The 25,825-nt window shown below is 44.3% G+C and overlaps 1 protein-coding gene and 1 long non-coding RNA gene across 4 annotated transcripts in view; one reads left to right on the top strand and one right to left on the bottom strand.

The window, feature by feature from the left end:
• ncf2 (neutrophil cytosolic factor 2) overlaps positions 1 to 25,825 on the top strand; it is a 198,776-nt gene that overhangs the window by 73,076 nt on the left and 99,875 nt on the right. The gene's annotated exons all lie outside the window — the stretch shown is intronic.
• The window catches only part of LOC144898505 (uncharacterized), an 81,479-nt gene continuing 67,364 nt past the window's right edge, over positions 11,711 to 25,825 (bottom strand). Inside the window, exons 4-9 of the long non-coding RNA XR_013627383.1 lie at positions 15,366 to 16,408; positions 14,615 to 14,721; positions 14,366 to 14,526; positions 14,113 to 14,227; positions 11,889 to 13,288; positions 11,711 to 11,819 (exon numbers count right to left, since the gene is read on the bottom strand). This is a non-coding gene — a long non-coding RNA (uncharacterized LOC144898505). The remainder of the gene's footprint in view (positions 11,820 to 11,888; positions 13,289 to 14,112; positions 14,228 to 14,365; positions 14,527 to 14,614; positions 14,722 to 15,365; positions 16,409 to 25,825) is intronic.

The following is a 25,825-nucleotide window of genomic DNA, read 5'->3' as shown; positions in this document are numbered from 1 at the left end:
GAATGATGACCTTTTCTATGTAAATGGCGAGGTCTGAGCATTCGCCGCCAGGCCACGCCCACCACGTTCGCTTTTCCTGCATCATGGTCCATCAACAGGCTTCACCAGGCTGTCAGGCAGTGACCTTGTGACCCTGATGTTCATCTGATGAATCTCCTGGCAGAAAAGGCCTCATGTAGATGACACGCCTTTAGCCTGTCGTCAATAGGTGGCGCTGCGACGAAATCAGGAAGTGACCTACGGGGACCTTCGGGGCGGGGCCATGATCACATGTACCAAGTATGATGAAGATCTGACCACGTGGAGCCAAGTTATTCACGTCTACAGTTACGCTCAGCGTGCAAGGCCCGGACATATGAAAATGGGCAAAATTTGGGGGCGTGCCACGCCCACATCGTATGGAATATCCCAAAATCCTTCGCAATTTAACGTCGGCCATCCGTCTAGTGTCCGTTGATGCAACAACGGACTCATTCGGTCAAACCCCCTAGGAGGAGTTCGTCGAGATACGACCCATACTTCCGCCCCCAAATGGCCGCCGCCACCTAAAATGGCCGACTTCCTGTTGGTTTTAGAACATGGGTTCTTGAGACTTTTTTGTGCGTCCTGTCACGAGCGATGTCTCCTCCGAAAATCATGCCGATACGTGCAACGGGAGGCGAGGGATAATTATTTTAAAACTTGTAGGTGGCGCTAGTGAGTCAATTTGGCTTAGTTTCATATGGGGGCCACACCAGGCCGCTCAGGCCTGGATTCTGACCCCCCCTATGAGCTTTCAAGCCCATGCGACCTTTTGCGGGCGAATGATGACCTTTTCTATGTAAATGGCGAGGTCTGAGCATTCGCCGCCAGGCCACGCCCACCACGTGCGCTTTTCCTGCATCATGGTCCATCAACAGGCTTCACCAGGCTGTCAGGCAGTGACCTTGTGACCCTGATGTTCATCTGATGAATCTCCTGGCAGAAAAGGCCTCATGTAGATGACACGCCTTTAGCCTGTCGCCAATAGGTGGCGCTGCGACGAAATCAGGAAGTGACCTACGGGGACCTTCGGGGCGGGGCCATGATCACATGTACCAAGTATGATGAAGATCTGACCACGTGGAGCCAAGTTATTCACGTCTACAGTTACGCTCAGCGTGCAAGGCCGGGGCAGATGAAAAAGGGCAAAATTTGGGGGCGTGCCACGCCCACATCGTAGGGAATATCCCAAAATCCTTCGCAATTTAACGTCGGCCATCCGTCTAGTGTCCGTTGATGCAACAACGGACTCATTTGGTCAAACCCCCTAGGAGGAGTTCGTCGAGATACGACCCCAACTTCTGGCACAAAAACGGGCGCCGCCATCCAAAATGGCTGACTTCCTGTTCATTTTCCAATATGGGTTCTTGAGACTTTTTGGTCCGTCCTGTCACGATAGACGTCTCCACCGAGTTTCGTGACGATAGGTGAAACTGGTGTCGGGGGCTAATTTTTTTTAAAATTCAAGGTGGCGCTAGAGAGGCAATTTTGGAACATGATATTTGAAACCCATAAAATATAAAATTTTTCGCCAGACCTGATGCGCTCGCCAAATTTGGTGAGTTTTCGGGCATGTTGAGGCCCTCAAAAAGGCCGACGGTTGGCAGAATAATAATAATAATAATAATAATTAAAACTGCAAGCAGTGATGAGCGGGCTCGAGCACCCCGACGCGCTCGGGGGTACGCGCGGGTCGGGGGTACGCGCGGGTCGGGGTCGCGCGCGCGACCGGATGGGCGCGCGGACGCGCCGTACGAAAAACCGCGGCGAGCGGATAAGCGGTAAGGGAGTCACGGCACTTGCAATTTTCCGCCAGGAGGGGGCGACAGCGGCGGCGAGGCGGGTGCGCGGTCACGTCCCGTCCGACGCCGCGAACCGCCATAAAAAAATTCACGACGATCGGACCGCGCGGTAGGTCCTTGCGGCGGATATACGTTTCCGCCTGTGGGTGGCGCTATAGAGTGTATGCGCCCACACGGTAACGGACCGGAGGGTACCCCGAACCAACAGAAAAAATTAGGGGCCGATCCGACCGTGCGTAAGGAAGTTACGGCAGATATACCTTTCCACCAGTTGGTGGCGCTATACAGTCTATGTACACACACTGTCATAGACCAGAGGGTACCCCAGACCACCAGAAAAAATTTGGGCCTGATCCGACCATGTGGAAGGAAGTTACGGCTATATACATTTCCACCAGTTGGTGGCGCTATACAGTCTATGTACACACACAGTCATAGACCAGAGGGTACCCCAGACCACCAGAAAAATTTGTAGGCTGATCCGACCATGTGGAAGGAAGTTACGGCTATATACATTTCCACCAGTTGGTGGCGCTATAGAGTCTATGTACACACAGTATAACAGACCAGAGATTGACCCAACACACCAAAAAAAATTTCAAGACAATCTGACCATGAATCAGGAAGTTACGGCAGATATACATGTCCACCAGTTGGTGGCGCTGTGTTTTGAACATGGCTTCTGGAGCGTTAAGTGCGTCCTGTCTTGATAGACGTCTCCACCGAAAATCATAGTGATACGTGTAACGGGTGGCGAGGGATAATGAATTGAAACTTCTAGGTGGCGCTAGTGTGTCAATTTAGATTGGTGTCACATGGGAGCACCACCAGGGCGCTCAGGCCTGGATTAAGGACTCACGTTTAAGATTTCAGCAGCCTGTGACCTTCTGCAGGCAAATGATGATCTTTTGATGGTCAATGGCGAAGGCTGACCATTCGCCGTGGCCACGCCCCCCACATGTGCTTTACACACATCATAGTCCATCAACTGACATCATCAGTCTGTCAGTCAAACTGTGTATTGACTTTGATGTACATTGCTTCAAGGCAAGGCCAGACACCAGGCAGGGCCAGATATGAAATGGTCAAAGTTTGGTGGCGTGCCACGCCCACATCCTATGGAGCGGCCCAAAATCCTTCGCAATTTAACGTGGGCCATCCGTCTAGTGTCCGTTGATGCAACAACGGACTCATTCGGTCAAACCCCCTAGGAGGAGTTCGTCGAGATACGACCCATACATCCGCCCCCAAATGGCCGCCGCCACCTAAAATGGCCGACTTCCTGTTGGTTTTAGAACATGGGTTCTTGAGACTTTTTTTGTGCGTCCTGTCACGAGTGATGTCTCCTCCGAAAATCATGCCGATACGTGCAACGGGAGGCGAGGGATAATTATTTTAAAACTTGTAGGTGGCGCTAGTGAGTCAATTTGGCTTAGTTTCATATGGGGGCCACACCAGGCCGCTCAGGCCTGGATTCTGACCCCCCCTATGAGCTTTCAAGCCCATGCGACCTTTTGCGGGCGAATGATGACCTTTTCTATGTAAATGGAGAGGTGTGAGCATTCGCCGCCAGGCCACGCCCACCACGTTCGCTTTTCCTGCATCATGGTCCATCAACAGGCTTCACCAGGCTGTCAGGCAGTGACCTTGTGACCCTGATGTTCATCTGATGAATCTCCTGGCAGAAAAGGGCTCATGTAGATGACACGCCTTTAGCCTGTCGCCAATAGGTGGCGCTGCGACGAAATCAGGAAGTGACCTACGGGGACCTTCGGGGCGGGGCCATGATCACATGTACCAAGTATGATGAAGATCTGACCACGTGGAGCCAAGTTATTCACGTCTACAGTTACGCTCAGCGTGCAAGGCCCGGACATATGAAAATGGGCAAAATTTGGGGGCGTGCCACGCCCACATCGTATGGAATATCCCAAAATCCTTCGCAATTTAACGTCGGCCATCCGTCTAGTGTCCGTTGATGCAACAACGGACTCATTCGGTCAAACCCCCTAGGAGGAGTTCGTCGAGATACGACCCATACTTCCGCCCCCAAATGGCCGCCGCCACCTAAAATGGCCGACTTCCTGTTGGTTTTAGAACATGGGTTCTTGAGACTTTTTTGTGCGTCCTGTCACGAGTGATGTCTCCTCCGAAAATCATGCCGATACGTGCAACGGGAGGCGAGGGATAATTATTTTAAAACTTGTAGGTGGCGCTAGTGAGTCAATTTGGCTTAGTTTCATATGGGGGCCACACCAGGCCGCTCAGGCCTGGATTCTGACCCCCCCTATGAGCTTTCAAGCCCATGCGACCTTTTGCGGGCGAATGATGACCTTTTCTATGTAAATGGCGAGGTCTGAGCATTCGCCGCCAGGCCACGCCCACCACGTTCGCTTTTCCTGCATCATGGTCCATCAACAGGCTTCACCAGGCTGTCAGGCAGTGACCTTGTGACCCTGATGTTCATCTGATGAATCTCCTGGCAGAAAAGGCCTCATGTAGATGACACGCCTTTAGCCTTTCGCCAATAGGTGGCGCTGCGACGAAATCAGGAAGTGACCTACGGGGACCTTCGGGGCGGGGCCATGATCACATGTACCAAGTATGATGAAGATCTGACCACGTGGAGCCAAGTTATTCACGTCTACAGTTACGCTCAGCGTGCAAGGGCCGGACATATGAAAATGGGCAAAATTTGGGGGCGTGCCACGCCCACATCGTATGGAATATCCCAAAATCCTTCGCAATTTAACGTCGGCCATCCGTCTAGTGTCCGTTGATGCAACAACGGACTCATTCGGTCAAACCCCCTAGGAGGAGTTCGTCGAGATACGACCCCAACTTCTGGCACAAAAACGGGCGCCGCCATCCAAAATGGCTGACTTCCTGTTCATTTTCCAATATGGGTTCTTGAGACTTTTTGGTCCGTCCTGTCACGATAGACGTCTCCACCAAGTTTCGTGACGATAGGTGAAACTGGTGTCGGGGGCTAATTTTTTTTAAAATTCAAGGTGGCGCTAGAGAGGCAATTTTGGAACATGATATTTGAAACCCATAAAATATAAAATTTTTCGCCAGACCTGATGCGCTCGCCAAATTTGGTGAGTTTTCGGGCATGTTGAGGCCCTCAAAAAGGCCGACGGTTGGCAGAATAATAATAATAATAATAATAATAATAATAATAAACGGAACGATAACAATAGGGCTTTCGCACTGGTCAGTGCTCGAGCCCTAATAATAAACGGAACGATAACAATAGGGCTTTCGCACTGGTCAGTGCTCGAGCCCTAATTAAAACTGCAAGCAGTGATGAGCGGGCTCGAGCACCCCGACGCGCTCGGGGGTACGCGCGGGTCGGGGGTACGCGCGGGTCGGGGTCGCGCGCGCGACCGGACGGGCGCGCGGACGCGCCGTACGAAAAACCGCGGCGAGCGGATAAGCGGTAAGGGAGTCACGGCACTTGCAATTTTCCGCCAGGAGGGGGCGACAGCGGCGGCGAGGCGGGTGCGCGGTCACGTCCCGTCCGACACCGCGAACCGCCATAAAAAAATTCACGACGATCGGACCACGCGGTAGGTCCTTGCGGCGGATATACGTTTCCGCCTGTGGGTGGCGCTATAGAGTGGTTGGCCCACACGGTAACGGACCGGAGGGTACCCCGAACCAACAGAAAAAATTAGGGGCCGATCCGACCGTGCGTAAGGAAGTTACGGCAGATATACATTTCCACCAGTTGGTGGCGCTATAGCGTATATACACACACAGTCATAGACCAGAGGGTACCCCAGACCACCAGAAAAAAATTGGGCCTGATCCGACCATGTGGAAGGAAGTTACGGCTATATACATTTCCACCAGTTGGTGGCGCTATACAGTCGATGTACACACACAGTCATAGACCAGAGGGTACCCCAGACCACCAGAAAAAATTTGGGCCTGATTTGACCATGTGGAAGGAAGTTACGGCTATATACATTTCCACCAGTTGGTGGCGCTGTGTTTTGAACATGGCTTCTGGAGCGTTAAGTGCGTCCTGTCATGATAGACGTCTCCACCGGAAATCATAGTGATACGTGTAACGGGTGGCGAGGGATAATGAATTGAAACTTCTAGGTGGCGCTAGTGTGTCAATTTAGATTGGTGTCACATGGGAGCACCACCAGGGCGCTCAGGCCTGGATTATGACCTTACGTGTAAGATTTCAGCAGCCTGTGACCTTCTGCGGGCAAAATATGAGCCTTCGATGGTCAATGGCGAAGGCTGACCAATTGCCGTGGCCACGCCTCCCACATGTGCTTTACACACGTCATAGTTCATCAACTGACATCATCAGTCTGTCAGTCAAACTGTGTATTGACTTTGATATACAATGCTTCAAGGCAAGGCCAGAATCCAAACAATGTAGTTTGAAGGCGTGCCACGCCCACATCCTTAAGAGCCGCCCAAAATCCTTCTGATGTTAACATTGGCCATTTGTGTAGTGTCCATTGATGGAATTCCTTCGGAAGAGTTCAGCGAGATATGACCACTCGCCCCCAAATGGACGGCGCCAAGCAAAATGGCCGACTTCCTGTCGGTTTTTGAACATGGGTTCTTGAGACTTTTTTGTGCGTCCTATCATGAGTGATGTCTCCTTTGAAAATCATGATGATCTGTGCAAAGGGAGGTGAGGGATAGTTATTTTAAAACTTGTAGGTGGCGCTAGTGAGTCAATTTGGCTTGGTTTCATATGGGGGCCCCACCAGGGCCCTCAGGCCTGGATTGTGACCCCCCTATAAGTTTTCAACCACATGCGACCTTCTGCAGGCTAGTTATGACCCTTTGAGGGTCAATGGCGAGGTTTGAGCATTCGCCGACAGGCCACGCCCACCACGTGTGCTTTATTCAGATCACGGTCCATCAACAGTCTTTACCAGACTGCCAGTCAGTGACCTTGTGACCTTTATGTCCATCTGATCAATCTCTTGCCAGAGGAAGACTAATTGTTAGGTTAGTTGTTGCCAATAGGGGGGGCTGCGCCGAAATCAGGAAGTGACCTATGTGGATCGTCGAGGTGGGGCCATGATCACATGTACCAAGTACGATGAAGATCTGACTGTGGAGCTAACTTAGTAACGTTTACAATCTGCTCAGCATGCAAAGCGACCCGCCACGCCCACATTTCATGGCGCAACGAAATATTCCTATCAATTGAACATACCGCACCCTATGGCACTGGGGGTGCGCGAGAGTTGACGGGCACGCGAAACGACGGGCGCTAGGACCCAGCACCCGGCATCGGCGTGTCCGGTAGAAAAAACAGTGGCGCCTTGAGCGGATTTCACCATGCACCATATTTATCCGGAAGGGGGCGATGTGGAGCGCTCCAGCCGCTTCCTGAGACTTTGTTGTAGGTCCTATAATGAGTAATGTCTTTACCGGAAACATCCCTTTCAAGCAAATGGGCATATTCAGGTTCTCTCAGTGGTTTTTAACACCCACGAGTACTTCATGGGTGAAGTTCATATGCAAAGTGAGATGTCTGAGCAATGTATTTGTTGGTGTGTTTTGTTTTGTAAAGTCTAATTAAACCTTATTACGTGTGTCAAAATGAATAAAGACCAGCTTTGTAAAAATAACCAACATGTGTGGAATACCAGATAATGGATGAAAGCTAAAAAGATTTAAACCAAGTCGCGTACGAACAAAACAGAACATGTTTAATTATGTGTCATACAAAAATTCAACAAGCCAAAGCACAACATAACAACAACAATATATTAATGATACAGCCAAAAAACGTTCACACTCACATTCATACCTATGGACAATTTGAAGTCGCCAAATAACCTAACATGTTTGATGAAGGGGGGATGTTTATTTTTGTTTATGTTTTCTTTTTTCCGGACGTGGTATTTCTGGACGTTCTTCCTGTCTTCCGGGTTTTTTTTCGTCGTCCGTTTGTGTGGCACAGTCACGGGTGTCTGTTTAGAAGAAATAACACATGAGTGACATCTAGCGGTGAAACACTATAACATCCACCGCATTTACAACTACAATACATCATCAGAATCATATATAATGTTACGCATAAACATGACAATATTGCAACATCAACACAATATATAACTTGTCATCAATGAAATATGAAATATCTCACCATTTAGGTCCAATTGATGTTGCCCCTCTGCCGCTTCAATTCGGTGTGTAGCCTCTGCCAAGGCTCTCTCGAGTTGGCTGATGGTGGCTTGATTTTTTTCAACCTGTTCCGCCATCAGCCGTTTGCCTCTGATACGTCTGGCAGCGAAGCCCATGAAGGTCTCGGCCAGCACGTAACTTTGTGAATACAAGTCTTCCCGGGACACGCATGGGTCCTGGCACGAGTACTGTCAAAACAGATAGATAACAATACATTATTGACAGTAATTGATGGTAACCCATGGCAACATGTTTCTTACGACAAAATGAAGTGTACACGGACATCGAAATGCACAATATCAAACATAATTTTGTTGAAATGTAGAACTATAGAAAAATAAAATATTTTCTCGCATTAGAATAATACTGATATGAACGAATAAAATCATCCAAATACTTACACACAATAATTGACATTTGGTGCGCAAAGCTTGCACCTCCGGGTTGGTGGCTGTGGGCGATTTCGCCTGAGAAGAGCTGGCCATTCTAGACACAAAAAGAGATAATAAAATGATTAGATGTTTACTTTGACTTAAACATGAATTGCATTCAATGGTCAAAATGAGGGCAAATAATAAGAAAGCACTTACCTTTCAGCTGTGTAAATCGTGAGGCGACAATGGTGGAAAAAAAACCGACCAAATGGCTTCTTATTTATAACACTCTACGATGATGTCATGGGCGTGATATTGATGGACACCTGACTGGTGGGCGTCAGTCTTCGCCGCTCCGGACATGGCACGGCGCCAAACCTTTTTTTTCAATTCTGGCTTTGGTTTGAACTGTCACACGGTGCACCCGTGACCCTTTGACGACCTGTTGCAATTTCCGAATGAAACACCTGTTCAGGATGTTGGTTGCATTACTGACATCGGACAGTTTGAAAACGGCCATTTTGTCATTGTCCATCGATATTACTGCAGCGAAGTAAGTACTTGATTCTTTTCCTTTCTAATTAATTTATGTCTCAAATTGAAGTGCATTTTACACGTGTGCAAATAATGTTTGAGCAAATGTGGGTATATTACATGTGATGTATTTCTTTTTCGGTATAGAATGGCACATCTCTCCTCTCCCGCAAAGCTGAGCGTCGTTGACGACCCAGAGGTGGCCGAAATACGGAGCCAATGCCAGCTCTTGAGTGTAAGTCATTTGTATTGTTTTTATGGTAAAAGCAATCGTAAATGTTTCTGTTGTATTGACTGATAACATTATAAAAATAAGTAACAATGTCATTTATATTGTTGTCACTTGAACGATGTGATCATTTACCATATTTGCCTATGTGTATAAGTTCTACAATGTATGAATCCTACAAAGATGTTATAAAAATGTTGTTACATTCATTAATTGCAAACAATCTACTGTTACAGAGTTAAGTATCATGCTCATGTGTTAATGTTTTCAAGTAAAGCTTGCAATTAGCTATTTAACACTGTCGTTAACGATAGCGTATATCTTTACAAAGTATTGAACATAATGTATTTTTGATTGTATTTGTGCAGTATTTATGCAGAGACCACACTCTGCCCCGGGCGGAGGTGCATCGGCAGAGCATTGAAGTAAGCCATATTATTATGGCTTACGTGTCGAAAGAGATGGAGGAGAGGAAGAAAGAGGAGGTGGAAGTCAGGCGACAAAAAGCCGAAATAGCAAAACTAAAGTTTCGTCTCGAACCAGCGTTGCAAAGAGCTGAGGTGGCCGAGGCTACAAGTGTTTTTCTTGGAGATGGTGAGAAAGTTCATGCATAAATGTAATGTATGTCATTTCTGATCTATTAATGCGGTTCAGTGTGTATCACTAAAGTAGTTTTGTTTCTAATATACAGAAAAAAGAGAATGCGGCACGCAGAGCGACCCGGAGGAGACCAGCGTTTCCCCTCAAACATAAACCCCCCCATCATTTAATCAAAATTATTGTTCATATGTTCATATGTTTGTTTATTTTTGTAAATTGTTTTTTTGTTGTTTTTTGTGTGTGAATTCGTTGATGTTATTTCAATAAATCGTTTATTACACTATTTCTGTTGTTTTTTTAATGAATGTGATATTTTTTACTCATGAACTGCACATCAATTGCTCCTTGAAAGAGTGACAGTTCCGTAGAAAAAAACACACATATATATATATCGCAAGTTACCATGTGTAATGATGTTTTAACATCACAATCTCAGCAAGTTGTAAATGAAAATGAGATGATTATTTATCATAGAACAAAACAAATCTGCTACATTTACTCTGTTTTTAACAGAATGTAATAATGGACTATCAAATAGAGAAAAAATATGAACTTGATGATGTATAATGTATATTGCTTTAGTCTTTTTCAGTACTTCAAGTCAATATATGAAACAAACAAAAACCATGTAAATAACCGCTAACATGTATTAATCTCCTTTGACAAAGATAAAATATCTATTTTATCTTTGAACAGTAGTGACTTTACAAGAGGTGTCGGGGCCTCAAAGCGTGTGTCGAGTTATTGAGTGGGCACTTCCGGGAAGCGTGGACTGAGGTTTGATTCATTGGGGGTAGGGGCCTGAATCGATGACGTCCGAAGCGTCGCTGCCCGGCTGTACCACGTGACGGATTCCGGAAAACGTTTAGAATTTGCTGCGATGTTTTCCTATCACTCGGCGATATAAACCCCTCAGGCTTAAACATTAAAATGTGGGGTTTTGTGGTGAGAGTCAGTCTGTTGAGCGTGTGGATAGTTTGTCGATTCATAGTCGACATGTATCAAAAAAGAGGAATCGCCTAAAACCCAAAATTGTTAAGAAAAAAATATTATTGAATAAAAAAATAATTATATCATTTATATTCTGTTCAGGTTACACAAGCATACATCTTTTAGTTACACAAGCACTTTCCCTGAAACCATGGCAGCCAGGTGACATAAAATCATGATGAAGCTAGCTATATTACGATACACGGCATTGATGGACAATAAAACATTCAGTATTTTATATATACTGTATATTTAATCTTACGCTTTTTATGTTAATCAAGTGGTTCTGCAATGTTTTGTAGTACATAATCATATCCAAGACCCAAAACAGATCAGCATTCAATGCGTCACACATGAAGATACAGCCGTCTGTAATTCTATCCAAGGCCAGCAGGTGGTTTCGTGTGCACATGAAGTTTCAAGAAATGAATCATTTGTCAAACCAGTTGATTGAAATGGTTCAAAGCCTCACGGGGTGTCATCTTGCCATCATTATTGGACATAGTTTGAGAAATGTCCATTTGAAGTATATAACCTCAGGGTACATCAACATCAAAATGAACATATGAGCAGTTGACAGAAATTGATGCAGCACATGGCTGAAATGCAGAAAGAATGACATTGTGATGACATTAAGACACTTTAATAAACATTAACACATGAAACTTCTATACTTAAAAATCAGTCAGAAATCAGCCAAAAACATCCATTCATTTTCTACCGCTTTGTTCTCATGGGTGCTGGAGCCTATCCCAGCTGTTTACGTGTAAGCGGCGAGGTACACCCTAGACTGGTGGCCAGCCAATCACAGGGTACATATAGATAAACAACCATTCATATTACGGGAGCCAGGCAACAACATTTCGTTGGCAAAGTCTTTGAAAGGTTTCCATAAATCCAGATCCAGCAGTACTTTCTGGAACACCATAAAACTGGATGATGGGGTCATGGGGAATCGGAGGTCTTGTGCATACGTCAGTCCCATCAGATAGTAGCAGGCTTGGCTAAGATTCCCAAGAGTGCTGTGGATGGTGCTGCACTCAATCACTATGCTATCTTTTCTTGAATGCTGGTTGATCCATTCCCGGCACCCTGCAGACATTGTATATACAGCTGTTAGTTCACGTTCAACTTGCATCTCACAAGAGAAATAGCACGTACTCTGTTCTTTTGTCGACAGCTGCTTTATGGCAGGGGTGTCAAAGTCAAGTGGATGGAGGGCCAAATAAAACATATGGCCATAAGTTGAGGGCCGGACTGTCCAATCTTCATTAAAACCAAGATTTAACCTACTGAAAACATAACAAATATATTACAATATGATTGGATAAATAAAGCAATGTTTTCTTATGACTTTGTCAGTCATTTTTAATTTCAGCAGTGTCATATTATATTCTTTCATCACTGCCACTTTCTCCACATAGAAGACACACAGGTTTTCCAGCTACCTCTGTGACATGTACTCCAACTCCAACCTTGTTTGAAAGCCCCTGTTTTCATAGTCCACCATTCATTTAGCCATTGTTGATGGGCATCTATAAAATAACTTTTGCTGTTGTGCTAATGACTGATGCAGAATGACTGCTGAATAAATTAAGCTGCCTCCCGCTATGCTCCCGCTTGCGGGTCCCTGTTGCATTGTGGGAAATGTAGTATAGTTTATCTGCGGGCCGAATTTAATAATAGATTAATATCATCGTGCGGGCCAGGTAAAACCCTCCTGCGGGCTTGATGTGGCCTGTGGGACTTGACTCTGACATATGTGTTTTATGGCATACAAAAAGCAGTTCCATCTTTGTGTGCAATTGTTGTGGAAAAATTTCTATCATCCTAAGTAGGATACGAAATTCCTGAAATAAATACATAGCTCTGGTGATTTTTATTACCTTTGCAAAACAAAGGGGTCAGACAACAAACAGTATGCATGGCGGTCTGTAGGTGTCTGGCCAAAAGTGGCCTCTTGGCGAGAACTTTGCTACTCAATAGCATGCAAATGAATTACATTACAATATAAAAGAGACATTCATGTGACTCCCCCGATGCCACCCTCATGTATGGGGGTTAGCCTACACACGCTTTTTTCTGGCACGGTTTGTCACCCCCATGCGAGATAACCTCCTAGGGTCAACCATTTGGTGGACCTCTTGATGTCCTTTGTCCTGTGAAGGTAGAGCTTTGATCAAAGAATGACTCATCTGACACTGCCCCTAACCCCAGGTTACAGGTAGCCTCCTGCTGTGCCACCATATTTGAAGGGACAGCAGGTTGTGCTCGGATGCAAATGTTGAAGCGCTACAAAAGGCCGTAAAGTAATTCACACAATGTGTAAACTATGTTATACCTGTGAAATAAAAAATTTCCATCACACAATAAAGAAAAATAACTGTAATGCAGCTGTGCATTTGAGATTACATTCGCTAAAATTTTAAAACCTTCAAAAGCATAAAAAGTACAGTAGTATACCAACCTCAAAGTCCTGGAATAGGGCACTCGTATGTTCGCAAGATCGTCAGTAAGACATGGGATGACAATGTCCCTTGTTTGCTCATGTTGGATTCCATCTGCCGGACAGAAAGTGTTTAAAGTAACAAAGAGCAACACTACACATTGAAGCAATGCTTTGATTTTCTAGAAACTTAAGTCTCAAACATTTCTATGGAATTTAAATGCGAGGGAAGTTTGTAAATGGTGATGCTAGCAAAAAAATTCAGACCTAAATTTTTGCCAGGCGCATGAATATAACAGGATATTGTGGTGCGGTGTGCAAAGGATGTGAGAGATTGAGGCACAGAAAACTAAGGAAGAAAAAACAAAAAATGTTCAAGGGGCTGTATGTAAGATTGTGGCTATTGTGGCTGGTGCTGGAGTGAAATAAAAAAATCTGTATTGCAACTAGCAGCAGGAATGAAGTGGCAGTATCTGTTGTCACAGTGATATCTATTCAGGCTTGTGTAGCTTAAGCGGGTAGGATGGACAAGTATTTAGCTTCTTACTCTCAGTCACAGTAAGTAAAAGCAGAGGTCATGTCAGTCAGGTGCTGTGCGTGTTATTATTTTACTTTCACCGCCCTGACATTGTGTCTGTGCGCTGTGCACCTGCAGAAGGCATGTTGTCACATCTGTATTTCAAATGAATATGTTTTCTTAGTCTCCGATGACAGATATATTGTGCGATATTTTGGTTACTTGATGTGAATTTTGTACATATGTACAGCTCCTTTGAGACTGGAGGAAAGGATGAGTAATAAATAGGAGGAGAGTCAGACAAGATAAATGTCAGCTGTATGATGTGAACAGAGAATGGAGAGAAATGTGAATGAGACAGTTGGAATGATGACTGTTGCAGGTAAAGTACAAATTGAATAGGTGGAGGATGGTTTTAATACCTGAAATAGAATGTTCGTTTGTGCTTGAATTCTTGTTCTGACAACATTTTTCTTTGCTGGAAACAAGGATAAAAGTTTTGGTGTTTTTTCGCCTCCATTCTGTCACCTTCCTCTCCTGAAAGAGAGATATGAAAGAAGAGACAAAGAATCAGTGACAACAAAAACAGAAGTGCATACTTAAGTATAACTGTGAAACCTACAGTAGTTGTTTACAGTCCTTAATGTGTTTAACACAAAAAATCCAAATACTCACCCGTGAGACATTAAACAAGGTAGGCCACCTGTGCTCCATGTCACTGATGCTCATTTGTATGTCGTATGTTCCTCTATGTGCAAAAGTTCTGCACATCAAGTCCTTAATGACTGGGCTGTCTCTCTTCTTTAATTGGTGATTAGTTGGTTTTGGTTCAGTTCCTGGAGGATAGCGAGGAAGAATACCACTTCACCACTGTTCCATGTTTTAAGGGAACAAGGACATCTTAAATGAAGACAGGGTACTTACAGCCACAACCATAAATACTGTGCTTGACTTGGTAATGCTTGAGAAGCTCCCCTTTTGAAGTATCCTCCAATGTGCAGCGCCTACATTGCCAGGCCACGGGCCGCCACCTTTAAAAAGGAGCATAAACAGTGTTACAATGGTTTGTTTTTAAAAGTGCTGCCTAATTTCATGTACATAGTTTTTGGATTGTGTTTTAAATCCACAGTTGTAAAGAATGAATTAAAATGCACATTCATTCATGCATTCATTTTCGATTGCTACTCCATTAGCATGCAAATGAATTACATCACAATAGAAAAGAGACATTCATGTCACTCCCCCGATGCCACCCTCATGTATAGGGGTTAGTCTACACACCCTTTCTTCTGGCACAGTTTGTCACACCCATGCGAGATAACCTCCTAGGGTTAACCATTTGGTGGGACCTCTTGATGTCCCCTGTACTGTGTAGGTAGAGCTTTGATCAAAGAATGACTCATCTCACACTACCCCCAACCCCAGGTTACAGGTAGCCTCCTGCTGTGCCACCATCTTTGAAGGGACAGCAGGTTGTGCTCGGATGCAAATGTTGAAGTGCTACAAAAGGCTGTAAAGTAATTCACACAATGTGTAAACTATGTTATACCTGTGAAATAAAAATTTTCCATCACACAATAAAGAAAAATAACTGTACTGCAGCTGTGCATTTGAGATTACATTTGCTAAAATTTTAAAACCTTCAAAAGCATAAAAAGTACAGTAGTATACCAACCTCAAAGTCCTGGAATAGGGCACTCGTATGTCCTGCAAGATAGTCAATAAGGCATCGGATGACAACGTCCCTTGTTTGCTCATGTTGGATTCCATCTGCCGGACAGAAAGTGTTTAAAGTAACAAAAAGCAACACTACACATTGAAGCAGTGCTTTGATTTACTAGAAAAACTTAAGTCTCAAACATTTATATATAATTTAAATAAGAGGGAAGTTTGTAAGTGGTGATGCTAGCAAAAAAACTCAGACCTAAAATTTTGCCAGGCGTATGAATATAACAGGATATTGTGGTGCGGTGTGCAAAGGATGTGAGAGATTGAGGCACAGAAAACTAAGGAAGAAAAAAAACAAAAACTGTTCAAGGGGCTGTATGTAAGATTGTGGCTATTGTGGCTGGTGCTGGAGTGAAATAAAAATATCTGTATTGCAACTAGCAGCAGGAATGAAGCGGCAGTATCTGTTGTCATAGTGATATCTATTCAGGCTTGTGTAGCTTAAGCAGGTAGGATGGACGAGTATTTAGCTTCTTACTCTCAGTCACAGTAACTAAAAGCAGAGGTCATGTCAGCCAGGTGCTGTGCGTGTTATTATTTTACTTTCACCGCCCTGACATTGTGTCTGTGCGCTGTGCACCTGCAGAAGGCTTGTTGTCACATCTTTATTTCAATTTAACATGTTTTCTCAGTCTCTGATGACAGACATATTGTGCGATATTTTGTTTACTTGATGTGAATTTCGTACATACGTACAGCTCCTTTGAGAAAGACTGGAGGAAAGGATGAGTAATAAATAGGAGGGAGAGTCAGACAAGATAAATGTCAGCTGTATGATGTGAACAGAGAATGGAGAGAAATGTGAATGAGACAGTTGGAATGATGACTATTGCAGGTAAAGTACAAATTGAATAGGTGGAGGATGGTTTTAATACCTGAAATAGAATGTTCGTCTGTGCTTGAATTCTTGTTCTGACAACATTTTTCTTTGCTGGAAACAAGGATAACAGTTTTGGTGTTCTTTCGCCTCCATTCTGGCACCTTCCTCTCCTGAAAGAGAGATATGAAAGAAGAGACAAAAAATCAGTGACAACAAAAAGTGAAGTGCATACTTACGTATAACTGTGAAACCTACAGTAGTTGTTTACAGTCCTTAATGTGTTTAACACAAAAAATCCAAATACTTACCTTTGAGACATTAAACAAGGTAGGCCACCTGTGCTCCATGTCACTGATGCTCATTTGTATGTCGTATGTTCCTCTATGTGCAAAAGTTCTGCACATAAAGTACTTAATGACTGGGCTGTCTCTCTTCTTTAATTGGTGATTAGTTAGTTTTGGTTCAGTTCCTGGAGGATAGCGAGGAAGAATACCACTTCACCACTGTTCCATGTTTTAAGGGAGCAAGGACATCTTAAATGAAGACAAGGTACTTACAGCCACAATCATAAATACTGTGCTTGACTTGGTAATGCTTGAGAAGCTCCTCTTGAAGTATCCTCCAATGTGCAGCGCCTACATTGCCAGGCCACGGGCCGCCACCTTTAAAAAGGAGCATAAACAGTGTTACAATGGTTTGTTTTTAAAAGTGCTGTCTAATTTCATGTACATAGTTTTTGGATTGTGTTTTAAATCCACAGTTGTAAAGAATGAATTAAAATGCACATTCATTCATGCATTCATTTTTGATTGCTAATCGATTGCTGTGAGGTAATCACTTGCCTGCCAAAAATGCACATTGACATGAATTATATCTGCAAATATAATTACAAAAAACATGCAGTAATTCATAATTAGAATTAATATTTTGTATATGAAACCATGAATAAATCATTTTAATGAATAATGTTACCCATCTATGTGTACAGTTTGCATGTTCTCCCCATGCATGCGTGGGTTTTCTCCGGGTACTCCGGTTTCCTCCCACATTCCAAAAACATGCAAATTTAATTCCAAGTAGACTCCAGCACCCCCCGCGACCTTCGTGTGGGTGAGGGGTAGAAAACGAATGCTAAATACTCTTGTATTCAATTTGTAATGAGCTCCAGAAGTACCTCGGCTGTTCCCACAAGAGCTTCCCGTCGGAGCATATCGACATCACGTCATGTTACAAAAACAAAGTAAAACTAAGCAAAACACGGCGTACACACAAAGAGAGCGCGGTTAAAAGCTTAACTTTACCGGTTCGATGGTCCGTTACCTGTTAAAGTATGTTCGCCCAACGAGCCATGTTAGCTGAGCAATTCGGTGGCTAGCAAACATAGCTAAAGTTAGCTTACGCACAACAGAATAGCGGTGACATTAAAAAAACAACACCCAGCGTATTTGAAGGAAGACGGGGTCGCTATTAGTTTAAAAATTGCAAGTGCTTTACTTACCGATGTATTGTCGTCCATATAACTTGTCGTCTTGATACCTTTGCTGGTGTTGTGTTGCCGGAAACTGCACGATAGACCTCTCATAACTCCACCCATTTGGCCGCGATGGGGCCACGTCATGACGGTCTACGTCACCAAGCTTAAGCGCCGGACTTAAGCATTTATTTATGTATGCGATTAAATGATTTTCAGAGGATTTACTAAGTTAGTAAACTATATTATCATTATATTTAATAAGGCTCTGGGTCGTTTTCTGAGTGCAGTATTTTGTACATCATTCTAATCGGTTAGATCAGTTCGACAACCATTTGTTTACGTTTTATTCTGAAGCAGTGCGTTGCAGTGTGTGGAATGCATTGGAACATTTTGCTCTTTATGGAAGTGGTTGGCTCTTAAAAGAGCCGTTGTGGTGAATCTACTGCAGATTTGCAGCGATTTCTCGGCGGAAGTTGAGATAGAGCGTCTCATTTCCCCTCTCGTTGAGATGGCAACCGTCGGCAAGCAAGTCGTGGACAGAGATGTTCGAGTGCGGGATGCGCTTCATGCCGCGTTGTCGGAGGAAGCCGCCGAGGACTCGGTTAATCCTTTTCCTCGCATTGTCCAGTCCACGTCCTGTGGGTGCCGTCTGGTAACGCCAGTTCCAACGCGGCAAGATATCAGAAAACATCACCACTGTGCCGGGTAGCAAGTGGATGATGTATTCGAGATCCGCCATCATCTTGAGGAGAAGCTGCCGGCAATTTTGGCCGCCGAAGCCAAAACTATTGCCGCCCAGGTGTATGAGCAGCAACTGTGGAGGTGTCGCTCCCGTTTGCAACTTCTGACGTAAAAAAGGCACCAGATGCTCCCACCTCCTGCCGCCTTGTCCATGCCAGGTGACTTGGCAAGGTAGGCCGAAATTGTGGTCACGGCGATATTGTCTGACGTGTCTTTCCAGCCGGGTCACAATGGAGCTGCCGACGAGCCATAACGTTGTCTTCTGAGTCCCGTTCATCGTTATGGCGATAGTTGCACTTCAGTTTTTTTATACAGTGAACACGCAATGGCATGCTTGTTTTTTCTATATACATTTTGTCAATAGCTGATCGATTGTTAGGTGAGTGAGGCACGATTGGTCAGTTTTCAAATATTGACCCGCCCAACTTTCACAATACATTCATTCAGACAATCGCTGATAGGTTGTTTTTTGAGTGACTTCCGATTGGTCAGTTATCCAAAGGCGGGAGCCTGACAAGTTGGTTTTGTGAGCTACGATTGGTCAGTTCTTCCACGGTGTGGTGCATGGGTCTATAAACACCGCTTCGCGCGATCTTATCTTCACTCTTTCTGCTCGAACGAACAGAACGAACGCTTTTCGAGAGAGAACGCTTTTTGCATTGCCAGAATCAAGACAAAGGACTCACATTCGTCTGAAACTGCAGTTTTCCATTGTGTTGGACTTCATCTGTTGACATAGAGGTGAGTTTTCTTTTAATAGACTTAGTAAATTGAAATATATTTATTTGTAAGGACAAAACGTGCTTGATGATAAAAAGACTCTAGCCCCTCTGCCGAGCGCGATCCGCGGGAATACACGTCCGGTTGGAGCTTAACTCCATTTGGTTTTTCTTCGGCTTTTTCGCCATATATGTATAATTTTATGTATTTATACGTTGTCATTAGTGCGTGTTTGGCATACACTGACGGTCGAAACTTAACTCCATATAGCTCATGTTCTATTCGGTGCTGCTGCACGTAGGCCGTTTGTTCAGGATACACGAACGGTCGGAGCTTAACGCTGTACATCGAAAATTTATATTCGTTGTTGCCGCACCTTAAACGAGCCGTTAGCGGGCAAGTATGGGAGTATTTTACACCTAAAAGTAACGATTCTGTGACCTGTGCTGAATGGAGATAGCGTATCATTTTTCGACGCAATGATTGCAATGATTAACATAGTCATTTAGCTAAAGCGCCACACGTACGTGTGCACACTCAAACGCACACCTGAATAGATTCACAAAATATGAGGGGGGCTGGTGCTACCCCCCCCCACACACACACACACACACCCCATATTGTCAGTGGCCATGCATGTGACTGTGAATGGTTGTCTATATGTGTCCTGTGGTTTTGCTGGTGACCAGGGTGTAGTCCGCCCCTTACCAGAATACAGCTGGGGTAGGTTCAGCATGCTTGCAATGCTTGTGTGGATAAGCAGTACACAAAATGTATGGATATATTCATTCATTTTCTACCGCGGCTACTGGAGTCTATCCCAGCTGTATTTGGGCGTGAGGCAGGATATATCTTGGTTGCCAGCCATATATATATATAGACAACCATTCACACTCACTCATGCTTATGGACAATATTGCATCGTCAATGGGGGGTGCACGGAGAAAACCCCCACACATGCGAGAGTGGCGACAAAAACAAGTACAAAGAGTCAAGTACAAGTTTAGCAAGGCGGTGAAAGAGGCTATAGGAGTGTAGCTCCAACAACAATTCTCAAGCCTAAAGCCCCCCACTCCATCAACGATCGAGGCCTAGCCAACGACCTGAACGACTTCTACTGCCGCTTTGAAAGACAATAGGACAGTTCAGCTACCATCCCCCTCGACACCTCCCAACAGCTTCAGTCATGTCCACCATCCCCCTTGACACCTCCCAACAGGTCCAGCTTCAGTCATCTCCACCAAGACCTGCCTTAAAGCCCCCCCCCCATCCACCTCAGTGACAACTCTTTCCATTCAGGAGAGAGGTGAAACAAACTGTTTAGGAGACAGAAACCCTGAAAAGCAGCCGTCTACATATACATATTTATACTGTTTATTCTGTATATTTAGTATTTTTCATTCTTTTTAATGTCTGCACCAACTTCACCAAAACCAATTCCTAGTATGTGTTTGATCATACCTGGCAGTAAACCTTTTTCTAATTCTGATTGTGGGAACTGACATTGATTTCATTGTTTTCTTTTAGATGCCACGAAAGAAGGGTTTCCGTATGCGACGCACACCCAAGGCTGCCCAAGCTGTTGACTGTGCAGTTGCGCCAAAAGGTAGGGATGAAGTATCTTCACTGTCACCAGTGGAGGTACCAACAGGTGGGTTACAAAAGGTGGTAAAAGGGTCATTTCATCAAGGCAATACAAGGTTTAAGTATGCAGGAACACAGTGTATGGCGATTGCCTTCTGTGCCACTGCTTTACACTGTATTAAAAATGTCTTGTTGTGGGATACTGCTGATCTTGACATGGCTGTTGTTGAAGGCGATCAGTTGTATACCACTCTTAGGGAACGTGGCGTAATTTGTCACCCATCACACTTTTTGTGTGCCACAGAATTGCCCAAACAGGAGGTGATTGCTGGACACAAATTTGAGTTTTGTGTGAAGGAAGATTATGCTTTAGGTGATGTGAATGTAGTTTCTGGCTATTATATTGAAAATGGGATTCACGTCACTCTGCATAATGCTTTACAAACAATGTTTGACAAGTACAGCACATGCATTTTTACGGTCTGTCAAAGTAGTTGTGCCATCATTTGTGATGCTGGTAAGTATTGTGTGGTGGATTCACACTCGCGCAGCTGTAATGGCATGGTGTGCAGTGATGGAACCAGTGTTGTTCTGTCTTTTGGTAGTCTCGATGATCTTTCTAAACACATTAGCAATTTGGCTGCAGGGTTTGGTGGAACAGAGAAACTTTTTGAGTTAGCTGGTATTGTTGTGACTGTTGTGGCTGATAGAAAACGTCACTTGGAGGTCACTGATGTTTCCAAAAAGTTAAAAATGGCTGACATTTCTAGTACATGTGCATCTGATGTCGAAGTAGTCAGTGTTGTTACCACACAGCATGCCTTTTGTCCAATGCTTCAAAATGACTCCCAAGATGTGTGCCAACTTTTGAATATAGATAGTGAAGTTAAAACTGTGCCTGTCAATTTGCGTGTTGGACCCTTGGGAGCTCCTTGTAAAAAGGAGAGCATTGTTGCTGACGGCAACTGTTTTTTCCGTGCCATATCACAAGCGGTGAGTGGCACACAGAAAAATCACAGGAGAATTAGACTCCATGTGGTTAAACATATGGAAAAGCACTGTAAAGATTACGAGAAGCTTCTCAGGAGTGAGTACAGTTGTTTGGCAGAATATATTAGTGTTTCCAAAATTAAATATGTCAATAGCTGGGCAACTGAGGTGGAAATTCAGGCTGCAGCCGATAGCTTAGGAATAAATATCTTTACTTTTTACTCTGGTCGTTGGTTGAGATATAGTTCAACGTCAGAATCCAGTCGCGGGATTTATTTGGACAACTCGAGTGGTAATCACTACGAGTGTGTGACATGTGTCAATGAGGGCCTGTTAGGAAATTGCTTTGGCATTTGTCGAAGTGGTACACTTGATAGCAGTCAGCATGATACCAGGTCTCACAAGCATTTGGACAATGAAGGAATTTGTGAAGATATTGGTTCAAATGATGTGAATAGGGCTGTTGAACCAAGCAAAGAAGAACGCCAGTCCATGATTACATGTGTAAGCCCATCCAAATATATTCAAAAGAAGAAGGCCCTGGCCCAAAGATCCAAATATGTAGCAGAAATGTTGGAAAGGGAGAAGAAAATAACATTGAGTGTAAAAAAATACAAAGAGGAAGCTGTCTTTAGGCAGAGAATGAAGTCAAGGAGTGTAACAAAATATAGAAGTGATGTAGTGCATCAAAACATAGTTAAAACATCTAGCATCACAAAGTATAGAAGGGACAGCTTGCATCGGGACAGAGTCAAGACACGTAGCATCCAAAAGTATAAAAGTGACAGCTTGCATCGGGACAGACTCAAGGCACATAGCATCACAAAGTATAGAAGGGACAGCTTGCACCAGGACAGAGTCAAGACACGTAGCGTCCAGAAGTATAAAAGTGACAGCTTGCACAGGGACAGAGTCAAGACACGTAGCATCCAAAAGTATAAAAGTGACAGCTTGCACAGGGACAGAGTCAAGACACGTAGCATCCAAAAGTATAAAAGTGACAGCTTGCACAGAGACAGAGTCAAGGCGCAGAGCATCAAAAAATATAAAATAGATACAAGGCACCGGGCCATTGTAAAACTTGCTAGTATTAAGAAATATCACAGTAGTTTAGAACATAAAATGAGTGTCATTGCAGATGTGAAGACACAAAGGCATGCTGCAAAGTTGCGAGAGGAAGAATTTGATGTTGTTGTAGAGAAATTTTTAGAGAAAGTTAAGAATGGGCCCCAGTTTGTCTGCTGTGTGTGCCATAGGTTGATGTTTAAACATCAGGTCCTGCAGTGTCACAGAGAGCATTACAGCAAAAGTGCAAGTGCTTCTCTTGTGAACACGTGCATTAGTGAGGATTATTTACACAAATGTAGTGCAGAGTGCACGGTGCCTTGTTTGTTGGTGGAGTCTGGTAGAGGGCAGCTGTGGATTTGCTACACTTGCCATTACAAGATAAGCAAAGGGGAATTCCCACCTGAATGTGTTGCAAATAATTTGAGTGTAGACCCGATTCCTCCTGAGCTAGCTTGCTTAAACAGCTTAGAGCAGCATTTAATTGCACTAAATATCCCCTTCATGAAAATGCTTGCTTTGCCTAAAGGGGGGCAAAATGGTGTCCATGGGCCTGTGACTTGTGTTCCGGCCAATGTAGTTGAAACGACAAATTTGTTGCCACGGTCCAATATGGAAGGCTCTATGCTCCGTGTCAAGCTTAAAAGAAAGTTAACTTACAAAGGACACTACGAGTACCATTTTGTTGACAGCATGCACATTCGAGAAGCCTTGAGATATTTAAAAGAGTCAAATGTGCATTATGAAGATATAGAGTACAACGAGGAGTGGGTCAATGACTTTTGTAGGGAACCTGATGCCTCTCAGGTGGAGGACAGTGTTCCTGCAGTAGATGTCACACCGCCTCTAGATGTAGAAGATGAACAGCTCCATGATAGACAGCAACACTGCATGTTTCAGGACACATGTTTAATGCCAGTAGACATTGGTCAGGAAGCGCTAGATCAGTATTACGACAATATATTGAATGTGGCTCCGGCAGAAGGCAATAATCCTGTGAGGTTGCTTTCTGACCATTCAAATGAAGCTAGATGTTTCCCAGTGTTGTTTCCACGCGGCCGTTTCACGTTTCATGACACTCGACAATATAGGCTGACGGCGTCTCGATATTTCAATAATCGTATCATGCATGCTGATAAGCGGTTTGGGCAGAATGTGGAATACATATTCTATGCTCAGTATTTGTGTGAACTTCTGCAGGTGGTGTCGAGCATTTCCATTGCCTTACGCAAAGGAATTGCTGGTTTGGTGGCAAAAATGGCCAAAGATTTGTTGACCAACGATGAGTCGTTAAAGACATTGTTGGAATGTGACCAGGGCTATCGTTTTCTGAAGCCCATCAGAGGCACTCCAGCCTTTTGGCAGAGTACGCAGCGCGATATTTTGGCTTGTGTGCGTCAGCTTGGTGTTCCCACGTGGTTTTGCTCTTTTTCGTCTGCTGATTTACGGTGGCAAAACTTGTTAGACTGTGTTTTGAGGCAAGAGGGTAGAACGCAAACGGCTGCAGAGTTGGAGTGGGCGGACAGGTGTGATTTGTTGAGACGGAATCCAGTGACTGCTGCACGGATGTTTGATTTCCGGTGGCATGTCTTTCTAAGAGAGGTGATAATGTCTTCGAGCCAACCGATTGGCAAAGTTGTCGACTATTTTTACCGGGTGGAATTTCAGCAGCGTGGTTCCCCGCATGTACATTGTTTGTTCTGGGTCGAGAATGCCCCACGTATTGATGTGAACTCAGATGAAGAAGTCACAAAGTTTATTGATAGATATGTTACTTGTGAATTGCAGACACAGGATGAAGGATTGACAGAGACAGTGTCTTCCGTCCAGCAGCATTCTAAGAGACACTCTAAAACGTGCAAGAAGAAAAACACAGTGTGTCGTTTCGGTTTTCCCAAACCCGTGTCAGGACGAACATTTATTAGCCATCAGTTAGACGGACAGGGACAAAAAACATGCACTTGTCAGGTTAGCCAATCAACCGGTGTTAAAACATGCACATGTCCTAAAGCGTCCCAAAATGCCGCAAACATGAAAGCAGAAGAGGCGTCGGAAATCATAAAATCCATTAAAACAGCCCTGGCTGACGAGAACCACGCATATCAAAGTGTGGAACATTTGTTCCATAGTCTCGGTATAACCCAAAATACTTTTGAGGCCGCACACCGCCGCTTGGGTCGTCGTACGGAAGTGATAGTGAAGCGTCAAATCAATGAGGTTTGGATCAATCCATACAGCAAACCTCTGCTTAAATGCTGGAATGCTAATATGGACATCCAGTATGTCGTTGATGCGTATGCGTGCGTAGTTTACATAATCTCGTATATTTCTAAAGCTGAGAGGGAGATTGGATTGCTGCTGAGTAATGCCCAGAAAGAAGCATCCAAACAGGCAAACGTCAGTGCCAAAGAGGCCTTAAAAAGCCTTGGCAGTGTGTACTTGCACAATAGAGACGTGTGTGCACAAGAGGCCGTTTACCGGGTGACAAATATGCATCTTAAAGAATGCTCGCGCAAAGTAGTTTTTGTTCCAACAGGGGACAATGTGGTCAAAATGAGTTTGCCTTTGAGTGTTTTGCGTCAAAAAGCTTCATCCGCCGAATTAACAACGGAAGACATGTGGATGACCAGCATTGTCGACCGTTATAAAAACAGACCAAACGACGACACGTTTAATGACATGTGCTTGGCACAATTTGCTTCGGAATACCGCATCATTACCAAAAACGAAAGGTCGGCATCCAAAATTGAACTTAAAAACAACTACGGACATGTGACAAAACGTACACGGACCAAACCTGCCGTAGTACGCTCTGCGCGCTTTTCAGAAACCAAAAACCCAGAGTTGTATTATCGTAGCCTTTTGCAGTTGTATCTGCCATACCGGGTGGATTTGCAGTTAAGACCTGCCAACTGCCCAACATTTGAAGAGTTTTATGACAATGGTGCGGTCCGATTAAATGATGGGTCGATGCATTCAGTTCGATCCATAGTGGAAACAAATAAACAACATT

Source organism: Doryrhamphus excisus, linkage group LG5 (assembly GCF_037039965.1).
Source record: "Doryrhamphus excisus strain RoL-2023G ecotype Guam linkage group LG5, RoL_Dexc_Guam_v1.1, whole genome shotgun sequence".
Taxonomy (NCBI): domain Eukaryota; kingdom Metazoa; phylum Chordata; class Actinopteri; order Syngnathiformes; family Syngnathidae; genus Doryrhamphus; species Doryrhamphus excisus.
Note: the sequence above shows the minus strand (reverse complement) of the source record. Positions and strands in the feature narration are given on the sequence as shown.